This window comes from Trachemys scripta, chromosome 3 (assembly GCF_013100865.1).
Source record: "Trachemys scripta elegans isolate TJP31775 chromosome 3, CAS_Tse_1.0, whole genome shotgun sequence".
NCBI classification, from domain to species: domain Eukaryota; kingdom Metazoa; phylum Chordata; order Testudines; family Emydidae; genus Trachemys; species Trachemys scripta.
In genome coordinates, this window is record NC_048300.1 from 87777289 (window position 1) to 87788757 (window position 11469).

At 46.0% G+C, this 11469-nt stretch overlaps 1 long non-coding RNA gene across 1 annotated transcript in view; it reads right to left on the minus strand.

Annotated features, from left to right (window-relative positions):
* Nucleotides 1–6565, minus strand: part of LOC117874800 — a 32785-nt gene extending 26220 nt beyond the window's left edge. The window contains exons 1-2 of the long non-coding RNA XR_004645084.1: nt 6536–6565; nt 78–108 (exon numbers count right to left, since the gene is read on the minus strand). This is a non-coding gene — a long non-coding RNA (uncharacterized LOC117874800). The remainder of the gene's footprint in view (nt 1–77; nt 109–6535) is intronic.
* Nucleotides 6566–11469: the final 4904 nt, after the last annotated feature.

Here is an 11469-nt window from a genome sequence, read left to right on the forward strand (position 1 = left end):
TTGGAAAGGAGTCTGAGAAACTAAGTTTTCCTCTAGTTCTATACACAAATTTACCAAAAGTGCAAAGCTGTACTTACCCAAGGTTCCAGCTTAGACTCGTGTGTACTTCTGAAATTTGAAAAAGGCAAAGCCAAAATTACTAAGTGCACCTATTTACATACACAAAACAGTTCCATACAGTATGTTTGCTGCACAGGGTCCTCTCCTAACCTAAGGCATCAAATACCAATATAAAGAAGTACAACATAAAACAAAAAAGATCTTAAACCCCAAAGGAAAACCCCTGTCTGAGTTATTTTTAGACAGACACCAGGAGTTGCTGTTCTGTCTCCAATCTGTTCTGCTTTTTGCTGCCTGACCTCTATATCACAGCTGTGCTGCAACTGTTTGATTGCACACCAGTACATGTTCACACCATTCCCATGGGCTGCAGATCACAATTTTAGGCAGCCTTCCACTGCACCTGAGCAGAGCTCTTGACTCAGAGAAGGAAACTATTGTCCTGTTGACTACTATGCAGGCCAGCCACAAATAAGCCCAATACAAAAGTCTAGACACATAAACTAGGCACCTGAGTGGAGTAGCAGGACCTACAAGAAAGGTTAAACATGAAGACAATTACATACTGGCCTCCAATGGCCTATTAGTGAGTCACAGAGCTGCATTCTGAGGACCTACCAGAATGCACAAGGACAAATAAGAATAATTTCTTTCTACCTTGGGGAACCAAAGATGGGAAATGCCACAGAGATTTGGGACAAAAGGGGAACGGAAAGTAGCAAACTCACATCTTATATACAGATGAAGGCTTGAGTGGAATGAAGTAGAAAAATTCCCTGAACTGCAGAGGATTTAAAACTGAAACAAAGGATCCTGGGGAAAAGAAAAGGGAATTCCTACTCTCCTTTTCTAGGAGCTCCAATCTCAAGCATTCCCTGGAGAAAAACATGACTACATGTGGGTTGTCAGGCATCTTATAATTCTATCAACTGGATTTCTCTTGAGAACCTCCTTTCCACAGGATCCCCAGAAAAGGAAAAAAAAGCCACCTACATCAAACTAACAGACACACAAAACCAACACACAAAAGAAATTTGAGTAGATCACACTGCCAAAGCCTCCGAAGCAAAAATACTATTTTCATAGTCTCTCCTCTCCAATAAATCCCTTAATCCATTCCCTCTAATGGAAAGAAAATTAGAGACAGAAAAAATGAAAAACTATGATTCAATATAATTTAACATTTTTATTCAATATAAAGCACATTGCCAAGTAATATGCACTCTAATCATTCCACCTCTCTACTAATGCTGCAAAATGGATTCTGTTAATAGAACTACTTCCCCTCTGCTTTCACCTCATGTGGTCACTTAGACCTGGGCAAAGTGCGTGGTAAATGCTATCACTCTGTTCCAGAAGTATTTTTGCACTCCCTTTGCAAGTGACTACATGAGGTGCAAGGAAGTGGAGAAAGCAACTCTCAGGTCAGGGCCTACTACAGCAGAGCCAGTCTGCAGGCAATCTAAGGAGCACATCTGGCCTGCAGTAGGCTGTCTGATTGGTTAGCAGAATTAGCAGACTGGCTCTTAAACCCAGCAGCAGTTCAATGGCAGCTCAAAGCATCTGACCATGGCTGTGATTTTTCTTGTGCCTGTTTACCCCTAGCCTTTGGTTCTAACCATTGGCTCTGATTCCTAATTACCAACTCCTGTGCTAACCACTAGGCCTGACTCCTGCTCCAACCAATGGGAATAATCACCCATGTCCTTGTCACTCACACAGTGACTCATTTAGATATTCTGTCCTCACAAGTGTTTCAAACCTATAAATCACAAAGTCCAGGTGCAAATCACATGCAACCAGGGCCAGTGCTACCATTTAGGCAAACTAGGCAGTCGCCTAGGGTGCCAAGATTTGGGGGTGCCAAAAAGCGGTGCCCCCAATTTTTTTTTACAGTGTTCCTACGCCCCCTCCCCAAGCACACGGTCGCTGCTCCACTTTCCCGCCTTCCAGGCTTGCAGCGCCAATCAGCTGTTTGGCACCTCAAGCCTGGGAGGGGAGGAGAATTAGAGCGGGGGTGGCATGCTCAGGGAGGAGGCAGAGGTGAGGAACTGCTGCACGGCCCCCCAGGGCGGGGGGAGCTGATGTGGGGGAGCTGACGTGGGGGGGCGCCTCAGGGTGGGGAGCTGCCGCAGGGCTGGGTGGGAGGGGAGGCACAAGGTGGAAGTTTCGCCTAGGGCGTGAAACTTCCTTGCACCGGCCCTGCATGCAACTATTACACATAGTGTCTCCATTAATGTTTGTTAGCAACAGTAACTCCTAATTCTATTGTATAAATCTCCAGCAGAGCTAATTTTGACTAAAAGGAAACAGGAAACCCACAGTACTCTCTGGTTTCTCAGAATTTTGTTCAGTCAGTGTTTATCTCTTCCGTCATCAGAACAACGTATGACTACTCTCTAGCAGAACTTGTTAAAGCCTAGAATTCAGGAGGGGTGATTACAGTTTAAATAATAACAATAATCTATTTGGTTTACAGACTCTATCATGTGAAAGTCCGGATAATCCTCCTTGTGCATTCCTCTCTCATCCACACACACCCAGTTTAAACTCTCCCTGGATTTGTCCTCTGGTTGGACTACTGGATAGATGTGCCTCCTGGGGACTCTGAAATAGAAATTATCTAATTATCTTTGGGGTTTTTTCTATAGAGCTTATACCTATGCTTCACTGCTGTTTAAAATTAACCTTTCTCAGTTGCTATGGTAAGTGTTCTGATTCACATTTCCTGTTCACTTTGGGTGCAGCCAGTTCTAGATTCTTTATGCTCTTCCACAAAGGAGAGAGAAGGCCACTTTCTAGGTACATGTGACAAATAATAACTAAAATTACAAGTGTGTACCAGGGGTGCTGGAACAATTTGTATAGGGGGGATGCTGAGAGCCACTGAACCAAGCTGTAAACCCTGTATCTACTGGAAACCACTTCAAGCCAGGAGGTGCAGCAGCACGCCCCGCATCTCGCGTTCCAGCACCTATGGTGTGTACAGCTGAACAAATGGTTCAGGCAAAAATCCAAAGCCAGGTTTGTCTTTTGATCTATGTTTCACAGGCTAGATAATGACATGAGACAACTCCATACTTATTAAAGAAAAACAGCTGTTTATTCAATCAGCAATCCATGATCCTCCCTCCAGGTTCCATGATTACTATGATCAAAACTCAAACATACTCAGTTCAACAGATGTCTTCTTGCAAATATTGCAATATTTTGCTGCACTGTATATTCCCACGCTGAGGCCTCTAAGACCTTATGCATATGGTCTAGGGAACAGGAGAGAGCCACCACCTTCCTGTGTGTAGTGCAGCATAGTTCCATGCTGTAGGACTGTAGGTGGTCTTGTGGTTAAGGTTCTGGATAGTACTAAGGCTACAGGAGTTCAATTCCTGCCTCAGCCATAGACTTTCTGTGTGATCTTGAGCATATTATTTACTTTCTCTATCCCTTGGTACCTCATCTCTAAAATGAAGATTATATTCCTCTGACTTCCAAAGGACTTGTAAAGATAAATTCATTCGAAACTTGTTTACAGTGACAGGAGTCATGTAAACTGATATTCAGATCTCATTCCCAGCCTACAGACAGAGGGATAAGCAAGGCTGATGCTCTACAAATTTATCCCTAGATAATGCAGGTGAATAGTGACTATATATGCCTGAGGGCATTCTTTGCCAAAAAATAAAAAATTCTGTACATTTTAAAATTCTGCAAGTTTTATTTGTCAATAAATAAATGCAGAGGCTCTAGCATGCCATTGGGGAGCACAGGCCACTGGCTGCACAGAGGTGGGAGATCACCCTGCAACGCCCCCACCCCCTGGGACACTGACTCAGCAGTGAGGCTGCACCCCACCCTGACACAGCACAAGGCCTGGACCTGTCCCAGCAACACGTTGGGGCCCTGCCTCTCTGCACCAGGCACACCAGGTGTGGGGCAGGCAGGATCAACCAGGCAGGATCCAAGTGTGGAGAGGCTCCATGTGGGGGGATCGAGGTGTGGGGTGAGAGGGTTCTGTGTTGGGCAATCTGGGTGCAGGCAGCTCAGTGGGGAGTCTATGTGTGGGGGGGATCTGGATGCACAGAGGCTCGTTGGGGGGAGATTCCAGGTGCAGGGGCAATGGGATTCTGCAGGGGCTTCCAGGTGAAGGTGGTTGGGGCTCAGTGGAGTGGTCTGGGTGTAGGGGTCTCAGCGAGGGAGTCTGGGTGCTGAAGGAGTAGGGCTTGGTGGGGGTCTGGGTGCAGCAAGTTGGGGGTCAGTGGCATGGGGGTCTGTATGTGGGGGCTCAGGGTGGTGCAGGGGGTGGGACTCATCAGGGTGGGGGTTTGAGTGCAGGGACCTCAGTGGGGGGTGATCTGGGTTCAGGGGTAAGGGTCCAGAGGCAGGAGCTCTGGGTGCAAGGGTTGGGTATGGAGGGCTAGGGGGTTCTAGATGTACAGGGTGAGACTTGGAGGGGGTGTCTGGGTATGGCAGGTCCAGATGCACCACGGTTGAGTGGCTGGGGGAGCAGCTCCCCATACAGTAACCCCCTCCCTCCGCAGCTGAGGAGCGATGGGGGCAGGAAGCAAGGGAGGATGCTGAGCTTCCTGCCGCTGGGGGAGGTTTCTGGGGTGGGTCTGACACAGCCCCAGCTACTCCTTGCAGGGGAAGAGGAAATCCCATCCTCTCCTGCCTCCAGCCCAGCCGGGACTAGCAGCTGATCCCAGCTCAGAGTAGGAGCCACTGGCTAGGGTGTCCCCAGCCCCGCAGTGATTTACCTCTCTGCCGGCTGATCCAGGTGCCTGAAATGATGTACCTGCGCTTCTAGGGAGTGGTGCGTGACTGCTCTTGCAGCTTCCCTTTGCTTCCCTGTCAGAAAGTCATTTTTCTGTGGGAAGCAAAGAAATCTTCGGGGGAAATGAATTCTGCACACACCCAGTGGCACACAATTCCACTGCATCTATAGTTACTCCTGGGGGGGGAACCAGGAGTAACTATAGATGCAGTGGAATTGAAAGGAGGAAAAAAGGTAGCTGGAATACAAATTTAAGGCTTCCTTAATGGCAGAAGAAAACAGAGTGTTTCAGTGGGGAAATGAAAATGTCCTTCTTTTCGGGGTTGAGAAGAGGGTGGACAGGGAGATTCAGTGCCATTTGCACTTTAAAGATCAGGGACCAAACTGAGACCTAGTACCAAGCAATGCCCTACTCTTTTTTCCCCACCGTTTTCCGAAACATACACATACCATTTCTCACCCTTCTGCATTCTAGATCAGGCTGTTTCTTATTTCCCCTCACTGCCTGGGTACCAGCAAGAGGGTCATTGAGAGCATAAGAAAAACAGTCTCCTTGCTTAGTTCAGGTGCCAGGTACCACAGTGGGGTAAAAGTCCTGCTCAGCTATTACAGCTCCAGGAGAGAGCATGCTCAGTTGCTCTGGAGAGATGGTACATGCACAGTCTGATGACACAGGAGAGAAGAGGGGCTGGTGCATGCTCAGTACAGACAGAATCTTTGGAGAATTCAGTGCCCAAACTCTGACAAGTCTCTACTGAGGATACGCAAACTGTGATTATTTTAAAAAGGCTCATAACTCTGTGTGACAGTTACAGTATCCAATCAGATCTACTAACCAGACACTTAAAGTCCCGTTACTGTGGGCAGAGGAGGCAGGGAGGCACCGGGTCATCAGCCATGCCATGCCAGCCCCTACTCCATGAGGGCTGCCTCCTACCTGCATCGGGTGGCTGCAGCTCCCAGCCCCGGCTCCACAAGTCCCTCCCAACCTGGGTGGAGGGAGAGGGGGAAAGCAGCAAGTGACAGGGGAAGATGAGTGAATGGGGGAAGGGGTGGGGCAGAGGTGGGGCCTCAGGGAAAGGGTGGGGCAGGGGCAGGGCCTTGGGGGGGAAGAGGCAGGGCAAGGGTGGGGCTTCAGGGAAGAGGTGGAGCCTCAGGAGGGAAGAGGTGGGACGGGGGAGGTTCTGGCACTCCTACTGGAGTGCATGGTTTTTAAATACAGTAGAAACTCAAAGATACAAACACCAGAGTTATGGACTGACTGATCAACCAGACACCATGTGAAAGGGAGCGGGACATGCTGTTCTCTCTCTCTCACACACACACACACACACACACACACACCGCTCTCCCCGACCGGCCGGAGCGCCGAGAGGAGGGCGGCGAGTCCGGCCGGGGCCCTGCTCTCCCCGACTGGCCGGAGTGCCGGGAGGAGGGCGGAGAGCCCGGCCACGGCCCCGCTCTCCCCTATCGGCCGGAGCGCCGGGGGAGGGCGGAGAGCCCGGCTGCGGCCCCGCTCTCCCCAGCCGGCTGGAGCGCCGGGGGAGGGCGGAGAGCCCGGCCGTGGCCCCGCTCTCCCCGGGTGAGCGCCGCCCCCCTCCAGGTGCCACCCCAAGCACATGCTTGGAGGGCTGGTGCCTGGAGCCGGCCCTGCCATGTGCAAAACCTTTGAGAACCCAAGAAGGCACACTTGGGAATTCCTACCTGTGGGGTACCCTCAAGCCATTTCACCCCTCCTCCAGGGAAGAGCTGAAAAAGAAAAAAAAATAGGAAATCAGCTGTTGCCACCAGCTAATTAAACAATATGTGCACAAACCTCTTAAGACACAAAAATCCAATTCTGTTCTTAAAAAAGGTTAATTTTATTACTAAAAAAAGGAAGAAAATACATCTGGGAATTTAGGCTTTTGCTAGATTTAAAAAAACTACTACAAGGATTAAGCATCAAGAATAGCTCTCTTGAGGTCCAGCTTGAAGGTTACAAGCAAAACAAAAGCACCTGGGGTTAGCACAGAGGAATCCACAAGCCATAAAGAAATAAAAGGGATAAACCTAATCGCGTCTTCCTAGACATGTCCTGATCTACTTACATATCTGGTGTTTTAGATTAGTAGTTTCTAGGTATAATATGGATGAGTTTTCATACCTGGCCCAAGCTTCTCACAGCATAACTGCTCCCTGTCTGCCTCTCCCCGAGAACAACAGACAGACAAAAGGGGAGTCTTGTTTCAATTTTTAAAAGTTTTAGCCTTCCCATTGGCTCTTTTAGACAATTGCCCACTCACTTCTTTTTACCTATACATAGCAGTGAGACTTTTTAACCCTTTACAGATAGAGCAATTAGAGAACAGCTACTAAGAGGGATTTTGTAGCTATTAGCTGGCTGAGTGTCCATAAAAGGGAGCTCTGCCCCCCACCTTCATTTATCACAGCCCCACTGGCCCAGAAATAATTATGCATCCCCAGACCTCTATCTTCCCATCCCTCAGCCCATCAATATATTATGCATTCAAACTCCCAACCCACATCTGTCCCTTGAAGCACCTCCACTCCCTTTGCAGTTGCAGGGTTTCTTCACCCCACCCCACTCCAAGTCTGTTGTTGCAGGAATAGAGATGGGAAGGATGAACAGACTGACCTATTGTTCATGTAAGGAGAGGGAAAGGAGGGAGCAAAGTCAGCCTGAGGAGCTATTTCTGCTTCCCACACGGTGAGAATGGTAGCTGCCTCCTTTAACCTCTCTCCTCCCAAAAATCTCCTCTGGGCTTCTAAGGGAGAGCTCTGCCCACCTCTTGTAGCAGCCCAGTTTGGCTGCCTTTCCCCAGGAGGCTGGGAAGTGTGGAAGGCAGCCAATCAGAAGGAGTTTTTCCCTAGGGAGGGGTGGAACTCATGTGGAGGCTGGAACTTCCGGCATCATTGAGAGACTGGCTCAAGTAGGGTCCAAAACCACATTATTGGTGATTAAATCATGAGAACTGGCAATGCTGCACAGTTTCTCCAAAAAATTCTTATAACCAATTCATTAATATGGGCAAAACAACTTATTTTCCCAATTTTGTTCTCTGAAATGGATGAACCATTTTTGCTGAAACCTTCCAAACAACTTCAGCCTGGGAAAGACACTGGTCATGGAAATTTTCAGTCTGAATGCTTAAAGTTTGGCAACATTATAAGCAATTTAAACTAGGATCTTATAATAGGAAGTGTCAGGTAAGTTTTTTCATAGAGTCATGGAGTTTTAAGGCCAAAAGTCTGATCTCATGTATAACATAGGCAATTAAATTACACCAAGTTACCCCTGTATTGAGCCCAGTAACTTGTGTTTGGCTAAAGCATATTTTCCAGAAAGGCACCCAGTCTTGATATGAGACAGCAGCAGACGGAGAATTCCACCATTTCCTTGGTAGTTTGTTCCAATGCTTAACTAACCTCACGGTTAAACATTTGTGCCTAATTTCTAAAATGAATTTGTCTGGCTACAGCTTCCAGACATTGGTTCTTTTTATGCCTTTCTCTGCTGGATTAAAGAGCCCTCCCAGTATTTTCTCCACAAGAAAGTACACACACACTGTAATCAAGTCACCTTTCTGTCTTCTTTTTGATATATTAAACAGATTGAGTTCCTTGAGTCCTTCACTGTAAGGGATTTGCCTGTAAAAAAGACAAAAGAATTACAGTGACACCTTGTGGTGAAAATATCCTTTTACATCAGAATGATGTTCTTGAGACTTGTCTGAGAACATGCTGCTGATACTGGTGCTTCTAATACAGTATTTCTTCTGCTCCATAGAAGTTTTCTAAAAAACACACAAGATACAGTATTGTAAGTAGAAGTATATCCACTAAAAAGATTATTTCTAAAAATAATCTAAGCAGCCAACTGGCCCAGGAGTTTGAACCAAAAGCATAACTAAAACTATAGCTTCTACTTAATATTTCAACATGACTAATAAAATAAATAAATCACACATATAAAAATTACCACTTATTCTCATTGAATGGAATCATATGTTTCTTTGGAGAGAGGCAGCTGTATCTAGTGGATTGATTTCAGGAGTTTGTGTTAATATTTATATGTGCAACTGTCTAAATTTGCTCACAAATCAGATTGTTAAGTACCCATAAAAATTGAGACTAGGTTTAAAAATCAATCCTTTAATGTTAGCGTCTATATTATATTATGTTGTTAGTGAATTTGATTTGGAAGTGGTCTCATAAATTTGGTGGAGATGGAGCCAAGCAATGAATTGAATCTGGGCCTGAATTTTCCTAAAGTTCAAATAAGCTAACTCATTCTAGCAAGGAGAATCATGTATGAACAGATCCTGCTCCTCTATTTTCTGGTTGGATTTTAATAATCATAATTTTATTTGTATACAGACAATTTCTCAATTCCTTTAGAATGTTTTATCTGTATGTGTTTTCCATTCATTTTGATAACACATGTGATCATTCTGTAACTGATATAAAAGACAGGAAATAATGTATTAATTCTAAAGTATCAGCGCAATTGGAAAAATATTTGAAACACTTTTAGAAGAAAACAATATTAATATGATGTTCTTAAAATTGTAATAAAGTTGATAAGATTATATACATATATGAGAGCTATTAATTTCTAACATGCATATACATATGGGACTATTATTTTAAAAAGTCCTTGTGAAAATTCTATCAATGCTAGATAATACATGAAACTCTATAACAGACATGTAAACACTGGGCTTTTTCATCTTAGCATTGTTCAAGTGCTGATATCATATGAAAAAAGTTACTTCATAAAAGTACATGGTGAAATGAAAAGTCATTCGTCTTTTGTGATACATAGAAAAATTGTCAGTGAATGAATGAATAGAAAACTGTCAGTTAATGAGGGGACCAGGAACAAGTGGGTTTATGTACGACAAGGCTGGTAAAATACACAGTAAATTCCCAGTCCTTTAAACACTTATTCGTGTGCCTAACTTTACTGCTGTCAGGGTTCCCTCCCCACTCTGAACTTTAGGGTACAGACGTGGGGACCCGCATGAAGACCCCCTAAGCTTATTTCTACCAGCTTAGGTTAAAAACTCCCCTATTCCTTGGATTAAGTAACGCTGCCACCACCAAGTGATTTAAACAAACATTTAGGGAGGGCCACTTCGAGCCCTACCTTCCCCAAATATCCCCCTAAGCCCCTACCCCTTTTCCTGGGCAGGCTTGAGAATAATCCCTCACAAATTGGTACAGGTAAACACAGATCCAAACCCTTGGATCTTAAAACGATGAAAAAACAATCAGGTTCTTAAAAGAAGAATTTGAATTAAAGAAAAGATAAAAGAATTACCTCTGTAAAATTGGGATGGTAAGTACTTTACAGAATAACAAAAGACTCAAGAACATAGAGGATTTCCCCTCTAGGCAAAACCTTAAAGTTACAAATCCAGGGCTAAACCTCCCTCTAGACAAGGAAAATCACAAGCCAAAATAAAAGTAAGCTAACACATTTCCTTATTATTACTTACTAATTCTAATTGAGTTGGATTGCTTGCCTTCTTGATCTGTCTCCGGCAAGCACACAGAACAGACAGACCAAGAACAGACAAAACAAAACCTTTCCCCCCTCCCCAGATTTGAAAGTATCTTGTCCCCTTATTGGTCCTTTTGGTCAGGTGCCAGCTAGGTTACAGGTAAAAGGATTTTGTGCCTCTTGCTAGGAGGGATTTTATAGTACTGTATACAGAAAGGTGGTTACCCTTCCCTTTATATTTATGACAACTGCCATGAATAATCCCATTGAAATCAAGCTTGATGTTCACCGGATCAGAGTCTAAGGATATGTCTGCATTGCAATGACATGGCAGGCAAGGGACAGGGAACGGGAAGGTTAGATTGGTTGGGAGTTCCGGGGGCTGTCAGGAGAAGGGGGTGTAGAGAGCGGTTGGGACAGGCAAGGGACAGGGGGGGTTAGATTGGTCGGGGGTTTTAGGGGGGCTGTTAGGAGAAGGGGATGTAGAGAGCGGTTGGGACAGTCAGGGGACAGGGAGCAGGGAGACTTAGCTGGGGGTGGGGTCCTGGGGGCAGTTGGGGGGGGTCTCAGGAGAGGGCAGTCAGGGGACAGGTAGGGGGATTCTGAGGGGGGCAGGAAGTGGAAGGGGGCGGGGCAAAGGCGGCACCCCCTGTCCTCTTTTTTGATTGTTGAAATATGGTAATCCTATCTGACTCAAGTATCAGGGGGTAGCCGTGTTAGTCTGTATCTACAAAAACAACAAGGAGTCTGGTGTCACCTTAAAGACTAACAGATTTATTTGTGTCAGTATATAATGCCTGCATCTGTAACTTTCACTCTATGCATCCGAAGAAGTGAGGTTTTTACCCACGAAAGCTCATGCCCAAATAAATCTGTTAGTCTTTAAGGTGCCACCAGACTCCTTGTTGTTTCTCTCTGACTCATAACTTTTGCACAGTGAGGACAGACTGCATCTCTCTCCCTCACACACACGCCCGCGTGTACCACTTGCAGGTGTGTAAGGAGCCGGATAGAGCTCCACGAGGGGCGCGGGCAGGTGAAGGGTCAGGAACAGCGGCCCCCGTCTATCACAAGCCCAGTGAAGCGTGACGGCCGGCGTGCGCATGCGCGCGGCGCTGGGCTTGCCTCC